Source organism: Pristis pectinata, chromosome 9 (genome assembly GCF_009764475.1).
Source record: "Pristis pectinata isolate sPriPec2 chromosome 9, sPriPec2.1.pri, whole genome shotgun sequence".
In the NCBI taxonomy this organism is placed as follows: Eukaryota; Metazoa; Chordata; class Chondrichthyes; order Rhinopristiformes; family Pristidae; genus Pristis; species Pristis pectinata.
The window spans coordinates 42317421-42328138 of record NC_067413.1 but is presented as its reverse complement, the minus strand read 5'-3'; the positions used below and the strand labels follow the sequence as shown (position 1 = coordinate 42328138).

The window sequence follows — 10718 nt, the reverse complement described above, 5'->3', positions numbered from 1 at the left end:
CATGCCCAATTACGTGAAGCCATTCTGGAATCGTGTCATGCCTGCTATTGAGGGGAGGGGGAAGGGAAGGGGAAAGTTTATCAAAATTTACTTGCAGGTTAAGAGCTGCGAACAGGAAGCAACATTACAACATCTTCTGCTGCAGCATTTGCTCAATTCCTTTACTCCCTTCATGGCGCAATTGGTTTGTGAGTTTTCAGATATTATTACAGGAACTAACACTGTCCACTCCGCACCGAATTCCAATATACTGACAACGCCCCTTAAAAATACACTCTTCCGAAACAGCCCACTTTCGCTACAGAGGTGAACGTGTCTTTATTCTACCCCACCACTACCTCACCCAAGCACAACCATACTCACTCCCTGCTCGTGCATGGAGCTCCCTTTTCCAAAAAAAACTTAAATAGGTTGCTTTTTCCAATTTGTCATGTTCTCGGAATGGGAACTGGTGTGATATCTGGCAATGCAAGCTCGTTATTTCACTAAATCATGTTCCCCTTTCTCACTCGTGGGAGAGAGCTGCGTGATTGTGAAAGCTCGTCTAGATTAGCTCTTACGTTATTGGGTCGAGGTTTCATTTTTTTAAATTTCACCTTCTGGTCGACCCGACAATGAACGCTACTGTTTATCATGCAGGTCATGAAACGATACATGTACGAACTGAACGTATTGCAAACAAAACATCCTTTACTAACTGATTCCATTTTTAGTCATTTTGTGCCCCAGCTGGTGTTACAAACCTGAAGCAAATGACGTGCAATTGACCAACCCGGAAGTAACAGTTCTTGCACTTTCAGCCTGAAACTGCCTTCACTTGAAGATTACTTCCCGTTTTAACAAACTGTACGCATTTTCTCTCTCTCCTCATCCTCCCTGCAAGGTACAGTGTGAACGTTTTATTTTCCAACAATGAAAACAAGAAAACCGTAGAGATTCAGCTTTGCTTTTAGTGATTGTGCTTATTAGAACGTGATGCTTGTTTGGATCCGACTTGAGATGAAAATACTCGCACCTGGAGAGGAAATTAAATTAGAATACTGCAAACGATAGTGAAGGGGGTGGGGGAGAGGCAATTTTTTATACATAAAGCATTCATATCGCCTTTTAAGTAGTGACATTTAGTATTGGTTGTTGCAAATGACGCAGATGTGTTTTAGAACGATCCTGATTCAAATATATTTCTTTCTGGTTGATAGTAATTCGGATCTCAGTGAATGAGAAACACTCATAGACCAAAGGTTGGAGGAGGATAGTGCAGCTGCAGAGGATGATATTTCCTCTAGGTCCAAAAGCCCGCCTTTTAACAGCGATTATTTTTGGGTGCTGTTCTCTTTTCTATTGTGCAAGCCAGCTTCGCAATATTTTGAGAAATTATCTAATGTACAAAATGGACAAGTTGTTAGTTTAATAATTTCTACCACAGTGTGAATAAGTTTTGACTATATTTATCTTCCATCTTGTGTACACTGGCCTTAATTTGTTGTGACATTTTTGTTTGACAAGCGAAAAGCCTGTATTTTTTAATCTATTTTCAGAGTTTGTGTGGATTTGGATTTAGTTACAAGTGTAAGCTTATTGGTGCCCGAGATTTATGGCAAAACAACATGTTTTGCAGTGTTTTTCCTATTGTCTTTTGCTATCTTCTGAACAAAAAATGTCATTAATTTAGCATCTTTATTTATCCCTTCAACTCAAACTCAAACGTGTACTCGCGGAGTTCTGAAGTATGCTTTTGATTGGGTTCAAGATCAAACTTGCCGGAACCTGTGTAGATCTTGATTGGTTTGACAAGAAGGAAGGGATTCAAGGCATGAAATGCTCTAAATCATTTTTTGGGATTTTGCATGACTAGTCCAAAGGTAATTTTAGTAGGATCATCTGTTTTGGAATAATACCAGGATATCTAAATTAATATATTCCATCATGTGATGTTGTTCTCCGTAATCACGGGATGCAGTCAAACGTTATCTGATGTGTAACTGTTAAGGTATGATAGAATGTAAGTGTGACATTAACAAGTGCAGAATAAATGCATGCAGGCCGATTGGTCTCTTCCTGTGCTGTGGGTTTACATAATTCATGACTTTTAATATCTGTGCCATTTCGCAAATTAGAGAAAAGATTGCTCTTTCTGTGCTTTTGCTGATTTTTCTCTCCTACCTTGTCTTTGTGTTTCTCCCTATAACACTTCAATTCTCGTTCATTTGGGTAGAAAGTAATCTTTGGAACACCACTTGGAGTGGGTTCAGGAAAATTCTGATTTCAGCAATTTTTACAGCCAATCATGGTACTTCACCTACCTTGATGTTCTACTAGTTCCGCTGATTACAATCACCAATATCTTCTTTAACTGACCCAGTGCATCCTTGTATCCTCTCCTCTTGCTGTGCAGTTCAATAATGTCAAGAATATTGTACCTTCCAAAACACAAGTTATTAATCTGTTCTTGAGAGGAGTTGTTTGTAGATTGACTTGCTGTTTTAACATCATAAGCATTAATTGTTTTAAATATACAGATAATGAGGTGAATAAGAATCCATTTGCACTGTAGACGTAAGAGTCTGCAGTTATTTGCTGACATCAGAAAAATAATAATTCGGATATTTCAATTTAAAAATTTCTCATTCCAATTCTAAATCCTTGTCCTTGAGTTGTCCTCACTCCTTCAGCATTTACCCCACTTTTTAAATACTTCAGTTAATTCTGTCTGTAGTCTACTGGAACTCTGATTCTATGTTCTGACACACTTTTGAATTAAGGTTTTCTTTCTAAAGTAATGTTGCTGGCTTCCCCCACGAGGGGTTGTCTCCATCTCCAACCCACTTTACGTTGTTATTTCAAACATTCTATGAGCTATCCTGGTATGAGGTTATGTTTTCTCAATATTGGGAGTAGATAACTTAAATTTACCTGATTTAACCTCAAAATGTTGGTCACAACTGGTTTTAAGGTGATCTTGAATAACAGATGGAGGGATTTATGAGAAGAAAATCTTTGTGGGGGTCTCAATAGCTGAAGGCATGTTTACTGATGTGGTGAAGTGAGGTACTTAACACAAATGTTCCAAATTAGACGTCTGGAGAATTTGGGAAAAGGATACACAGAACTGGAGAGGTGAGATCATTATTAAAGAATTTTAAACATGGGATGATGATTCTAAAGCTTTTTGTTATGAATTCATTTTTTGGCATTTGAACATTGCTGGTAAGGTCAGCATTAGTTGACCATCCCTAATTGCCTTTGAGAAGCTGATGGTAAGCTGTTGCCTTCAGCTGCTGTAGTCCTGCTGGTGAAGGTTCTCACAGTGCAGTTGAGGACCCAGTTCCAGGATTTAAACTTGGCAACAATGAAGGAATGATGATATATTTCCCAGTCAGGATGATGGAGGTGGTATTCCATGGCTGAAGCTCTTGCTGTTCTTGGTAGTGGAGGTTGTCGATCTGGGAGGTGCTGTCAGAGTTGGTGAGGCGAGTGACTACAGTGCATTTTGTAAATGATATGCACCATAACCACTATCTGCTGGTGGTGCAAAGAACTGATGTTTAAGCTGGTGGATGGGTTCCAATCAAGCTTGTTGGTATTGAGCTTCCAGAGAGTTGTTGGTGTTGCACTCATCTAGGTAAGCATTGAGTATGTTCCTGACTTGTGCCTTGTTGGTGGAAAGGCTTTAGATGTCAGGATATGAGTCACCTACTGCAGGATACACAGCCTCTGATCTCTTATTGCAGCCACATTATTTAAAGCGCTAGTTCAGTTTCTGTTCAGTGATGGCCATCTGGATATGGATAGTGCGGGATTTCATGATGGTAATGCATTGAATGTCAAGGGTAGGTAGTTAGAGTCTCACTTATTGGAGGTGGTCAACTTTGGCACTTTTGTGGCATTATTGTTACTTGTCATTTATCATCCCATGCTAAGTGATTTGGATGAGGGAGCAGAATGTGACATTTCAAAGTTTGCTGTCTACACTCGACTGGGTGCAGTTGAGAGGTGTGAGAAAGATGCAAAGAGATTTCAGGGCGACTTAGAAAGATTAATTGGGTCGGAAAGAACTTGGCAGGTGCAGTATAATGTGGACACTTGAAGTTATCCACTTCATTAGGAAATACAGAAAGGAAGCATATTGTTTAAATGGTGTTAGATTGGGAAGGATCGATCTACAAAAGGACTTGAGTGCTCTTGTACATCAGCACTGAGAGCAAATATGCAGGTGAAACAAACAGTTATGAAGGCAAATGATACGTTGGCCTTCATAACAAGTGAATTTGCGTATTCTATACAGTACCATGACGTGATCTCACCTGGAGTATTGTGTGTGGTTTTAGTCTCCTTACCTCGGAAGGTATATATTTGCCTTGGAGGGAGTGCAACAAAGGATCACCAGACTGATTCCTGGGATGGTGGGAGTGCCATATGTTGAGAGTTTAGAAGCATAAGAGGGGATCTCATTGAAACTTTAAACTTCTGAGATAGATGATCATCAGTGATTGTTTGAATAGTGAGTAAGATCAAAGTGGAGTGGCCTTCTCCTGCTTCAGGGTTTCTGTTTCCATGATTTTGTCTGATCTGAAAGCCTTTCTTATATCTAGTGCTCTTAGTGGTTTCTTTATATCACTTGGGGTGAATCAAATTAGCTGAAGAATGGCTTCTGTAATGCTGTGGATTTCAGAATGAAATTGAAACTGATCATTGACTTGGCACATCTGGTTAAATGTGACTAAGTGCTTCAGCACTCGCAAGCTGGGGCCCCACCCTTGAGGATGGGAATGTTACTGGGAGCTTCCTCTTTGCAAGGAATGCTTGTTAAAGAGCACACAGCTTATGGTACATCTGCACTCATAAAATGGACAAGACATCAGTCAGGGAGCTGCTGTTTACTGTGTCAAAACATCACACTGCTCCCCTCCCTGCCTACATGAGCCCATGAACAATATGCATATTGCAAAGTAATGGAAACACTGTTAATATTACAGAAGGATAATCTATCGCAGAACTGGTCAGTTCTAATACAGAGAAAATTAGTTACCTGAAATTTTTGAATTTGACACTGAGTCCAGAAGGCTGTAATGTGCCCAGATGGAAGATGAGGTTCTGTTCCTTGGGATTCCTTTAGGCTCTCAATAGGACAATGCAGGAGACCATTGACAGATATGTCAGTGTGGAGTATTGTAATGAAGGAGGCTGGCACATTGTGCGTAAGGTATGATGCTGTATCAGAATTGTACTTTACAGCCAATGTGTCAGACCTTAAACTTTGAAGTTATGATGTGTGGTTTAGTTTAAACTGGTTTGGGGAGGCTTCTGCTTGACCAGTCTGTGGGACTAGCAATTGACTCAATAGATGTTTGTGAGGAGACGTTGCAAGGCAATCAGGGCTGAAAGTGACTTTGTGTCCAATTTCCATTTGTAGGTTGATGCTGAGTGGTCTATATGGTTCTATTCTTTCTCTGCTTTAATCTGGCAGTCATGGTACAAGTATATGGTCAACTGTACCATTTTAGAAGGCATTTAATGATCAGACACATATAGAATAGATTGGACAAGGACAGCAGATTTTCTCTCCTGAAGGACATTAGTGAACCAGATGGGTTTTTATAACAAATGGGTAATTTTGTCGTCATTATTGTTAATGACCAGTTTGTTTTTTTTGTTTTAATTCAGTGTTATTAAGTGAATTTAAATTCAGCAGCTGCCATGGTGGGATTTGAATTTGTGTCTCTGGAACATTAATCCAGACCCATGGATTATTGACTATTTGGAGGCAAGAACACCAGAGAAACAGGTTTTGGTGCAGAATAGGATATGAGCAGTGGAATTTTGGAATATCTGACACTTTTGGGAGGAGCAGAATATTTGTGGGTATACATGGGCATTCTTAGAATTTGGAATGGAAAGGCTATGAATTCTTAAGCTCTGAACATAATTAAATTCTGAGGTGGTTTAGCATGGTTCAATGTGAGTTGGTGGCTGGGGAGATGGAGTCAATAGTAGGGATGAGTCAAAGACCATGTCTTTGCAGTGTTAAGCTTCAATAAACCTCATTTGTCCATCACTTATTGAAGCTATTCATTTTTTTAACTATCTGCTCTTTTCAACATTCATCCTACCTTGGCATAGCCTGCAATCTTTAATATGTACGTAATCCTTCTATTTCTGAATCTAGATGTATATTTGTAATTTGGGACCTCAGCACCAGCTTATGTTGCTCATTAGTGGCTTGCTGCTAGTGAATCTAAAAACGCCTCTTTTGCTCAGCTCTTTCTATCTTTTAATTAATTTTATTTGAAGTTGACACAATTTACTGAGGCAATCTTACTACGTTCCTTTTGAAAATGCACCTAAATGACACTATCAAGGAACTTGCAAAATTAGTTGAACATGGCTTTCCTTTCACATAATCCTTCTGAATCTCCATAATCAGCTTATGTGTTTACCTACTCAATCATGAAATGATGAATTCTAATTAATTTTTCACTCCTTATCTTTGTTTAATATATTTAAATCTTAATTCATTTTGGATTAATTGTACAGCTTTTGTTTATAACTGATTTCTTGAATTTCTTGCCCAAAATAGAGAGTTTTGAAAAGGCTTAACTTTGCCTCATTTCTTCATCTATTGCTTGGGTTTGAAAAGAAATCCCCATATCTGAATATTAGCCTACTTTCTATTCCCATTAGTTTAACACGGTTTGTCTGTTTCAGATTCAAATTCAAAATGCCTTCCAAAAATCCACCTTAATGACCCGAGTCTTCCTTGCACTTCATTTATCATAAATCTATCTTCCATTATAAGGATCAAAGCCAACTACTAGGTTAACCATTCCACCATGTCCTTGTTTTCATTTGTTGCAATTCATAACTCTGTTATACCAGACTTTTTTTTACAGATGTCATCAAGGATTAAAGTAAATATTTATTTGCTCTAATTCTTGATTACATCTGCAAAGTTTTTCCTCAATCTTCCTCTTTTGCATTTTGAGATGAATGGACAGATTATGAATTTGGAACAGAAATGTTGTGTTAAAATAATAGGATTGAAAGTAGGCTAATATTCTGGTCTGCACTTTTCTTTTTAACCCAAGTTATTAAAGAGCAAATGAGGCAAAATAAGAATTTTGGAATAAGGCACTCAGGAATCAGTCAAAAACAAAGGCTGCAAGATTTCTTTGGCCGAATTCCATTGCCTTGAACAACCTCCCAGGTTTAATTGCCATAATTCTTGGTCTAAATTCTGTAGATCAATTTGTGTTTTCACATTTTTTTTGCTTTTCAGGATTTGTACATTGTTTATAAACTGGATTATAGATCATTTTATAATCTACAATGAAAAGTGAAAGGATTTTGTAGCAATGTAAACATAGCCTATTTAAACTAGAACATAAGGAAAAGGGGCAGGAGCAGGCCATATGTCTTCTCAGACTTTCCACATCAATAGGTTCAATCAGATCAGCCATGATCTTATTTATGGTCTGAACTCCACTTTATTGCCTGATTCCTCTTCTTTCCAAAAATCTGATTCAGCCTTCAATATACTTGATGACTGAACAGCCAAAGCACATTAAGTGAGAAAATTGCAAAAATTCTTTCTCTCATCACTCTTAAAGAGATTGACCCCTTGTTCTGAGACATTGTAGACATTCTCAACTCACCAGAGAAAGATTCTTGTAGTACCCATCCTGTCAAGTCCCTTAGAATCTGAGTCTCGAAGTTATCCCACGTTGAATTGTTAGAACAAGTAATAAACAAGGGAGGAAACAGCAACAAATGCTTGAATTTCTTTTTCAAATGTTGATAATATTTTGAATTATTATGTCTAAAGTGTAAAAGACTCCTACTACAAGCAAGATTGAGGAGAGCTTCAGGCCTTGAAGTAAAGAATAACGTAACGGTTGGGAACAAGCATGTTACAGTGACATACATATTTAAATATCTTTGATTTGTTAGAGACCACATTTCCAGCTTAATATTATTAAGCTTGGTAAGAAAAATGTCTGAAAATACAAAACTAAGTCAGTCATTTTGATTGGTTCACCTTCTACTTTTGATTAATGTGCTTTTGACTGGAAGGTTTGGAGCTGCTTTGTTTGTGTATGAATTGAACATTCATTGCTGCTGAATGATGATGGTCACATGATTAGAAGTGTGCACAGATGCACCATTTTTTATGATCGTGTATCGATACGTGTAACGAAGGCGGGAGGAATGAGATGAACAGAAACATTTCTTTGATCCTTAAGACTCGGGAGAAAAGTGATATCTGCCAAATGACTTGCTTCTTGATTCCATCCTCTGGTTTTCTAATTTATCTAAATGATTATGTCATCGGAAACATGCTTCTGGCTGAGGAACCTTTCCTACACGTTCCTTTCTTGCATCACAGGCAGATAATTTCATGATTTTTTAAAATTTGTTTTAATCTTTTTGTGCCAATAAGCTTTCTTTTCTCTTGAAAAACAAAAATATAAGCTTGTGTTGGAGCTTTAAAACCTGCTCTGCTTAGAATTCTCATGACTTTTGTAATAAAATTGTACTTTTATCAGTAAGTGTCATCCTAGAATTCATGAATGGGATTTGAACTCTGAATTTTAACCCCCAAGTTGTAAGAGGGGTCATTAAACAGTTGGGAGCATGCAGGAATAGCTCATATTGGCAGTGGTTCTGCAGAAGGCAGAATACGTGGACATGTTAACATATTCTAAGGATTACTTGTTAGTGCTATTTCTGTGAGCCGGCAGCTTGCTGAGATTGTCTGACAAAGTGGCAGTCTACCTTGAATTCATAAAGTTATTGAGAAATTCAAGGAGCAGGTTTTAGTCCTGATGAAGGGTCTTGGCCCGAAACGTCGACTGTTTATTTCCCTCCATAGATGCTGCCTGACCTGCTAAGTTCCTCCAGCACTTTTTGTGTATTGCTTCAGAGAAAGATTCTTGTAGTACCCATCCTGTCAAGTCCCTTAGAATCTGAGTCTTGAAGTTATCCCATGTTGAATTGTTAGAACAACTAATAGGTTTTAGTCATTACTGTTTTCCAAATTCCTTCATGTTGACAAATGAGTTTTTGAATCACTGTGGAGAATAGATGAATTTCCCTTTTTTTGAAAATACATTTCTAATACGGTAGTTTACTTGCAAATTGTTAATTGTTTGATATGTATTAAGTTAGGTAACACAGGGCATGGGTGACTTTTATTTCAAATATTGTGATGGATAATTCAAACTCCAGGCCACCTATGCTGGCAGAACATGTTCTTTTAAGAATATATTTTAAAAATTAAAATGATGGTCTCGCCTAATAATTGCAGACTAAGAATTCAAATTGACATTGTTTCTGTTTATGGCTTGGACATTCCAGCAGTGTGAAATATATATTTTTTAAAAAAAACTGAGTAGACATGCCAATCTGTAGAAATGAAGTAAAATCATTACCACATTTGTAAATGTAACTGTATATATTCCAGTTGTCCCTCAGTCCTTTACCAGCCACACACTATCCTGATATTCTTTGTCATGATTGTAAATGGAAGATTACGGCAATTCCATTACAGTATAGTATGGCTCCTTATTGATGTAAAATGTAACTTTGTTCCAATATTCTTAGAGATAACTGGACCACTTTAAAATGTATATACTTAATCCTTCAGTCAGAAGCATGACTCCTTATTGCACTAAGAACTCTTGAGGACCTCTGACTGTTTGAAGAAACAATACTTCTATAACTAGAGGTGATTTTGAAGATAAGATGAAGCTCATCTGACATTGTGTGATGATTGGGACTTTGGGGGATTCATACTTTGCAATCCTTATGAGAATCTCTGACGAGTTTAGATACTTTGCGTAACTATGGTGAATACTATTTGGCCCATCTCCACAATGATGCATATTTCATTACCACCACTTTTTGGAGGGATTTTCTGAATTAAGAAATTTCTCTAAACAAGCTTAGAGATATCTGGAAGTTATCAGATGGTTTGGGTATACTCTTCTTGGGGGATATAATCCTGGATTGATAACTTGATATTTCCTTTACAGACATGAGAATTTATTTTGGGAATATGCCACCCATTTTGTTGAAAAACTGGTATCAAGACTACTGTTAGGAACAATAGAGTTTAGAACTACTCAAAACTTTTTACTGAAAGACATAGAGAATGAAGGTAGGGGTAGAAGCTAGATATATAAAAGAAAGATTGGGACTCATTTAAAGTAGAATACTGTTTGATCACAAAACCTCAAAGATTTTTAATTTATAATTGAAATTCTCAAAATAGGAATGAGATAGATGGGAATCCTGGGTTTCTTTTAGCCATTTGTTCAGACATATCACTAATAAGGATTTGTAATTTATGGTAGTGTAGGTTATGCACTATTCTGCTTGCATGTCTTCATTTCTCTATTTGTATTTTGTAATATTATTGCTTGAAATAACTTGTTTTAAAATATACTAAAGGCTTCTAGCATTTAAGGTTTGAATAGTAGTGGTGTGAGATCCAGATTACAAGCCATTGAGTTTCTTAACAAATTTGTATTTCAAATAAAAAGAATTCATGACCTTCCTGTGACAAGTAGATTCGTTGCATAGCAACTTGCAGATGCTGACTCAACAATGAGGGATTAAGATATGGTTGATGAATTTATTTTTAATCCCATGTGAGGCATAGGCAGCATTTAATTCTGGAGCAGAGCAGGAGATGACAAATATGTGCATATTTAACATCA

The 10718-nt window shown here is 37.3% G+C and overlaps 1 protein-coding gene across 4 annotated transcripts in view; it reads left to right on the top strand.

Moving 5' to 3' along the window:
- The first annotated feature begins 759 nt into the window (after positions 1–759).
- Positions 760–10718, top strand: part of fam49bb (family with sequence similarity 49 member Bb) — a 122620-nt gene continuing 112661 nt past the window's right edge. For 2 of the 4 annotated variants that reach the window (XM_052023572.1, XM_052023573.1), the window contains exon 1: positions 765–883. The gene's annotated coding sequence lies outside the window, so the exon portion shown is untranslated. Of the gene's footprint in view, positions 884–10718 lie in introns of all 4 variants that reach the window. The other 2 variants (XM_052023577.1, XM_052023580.1) reach the window with 2 other exon arrangements.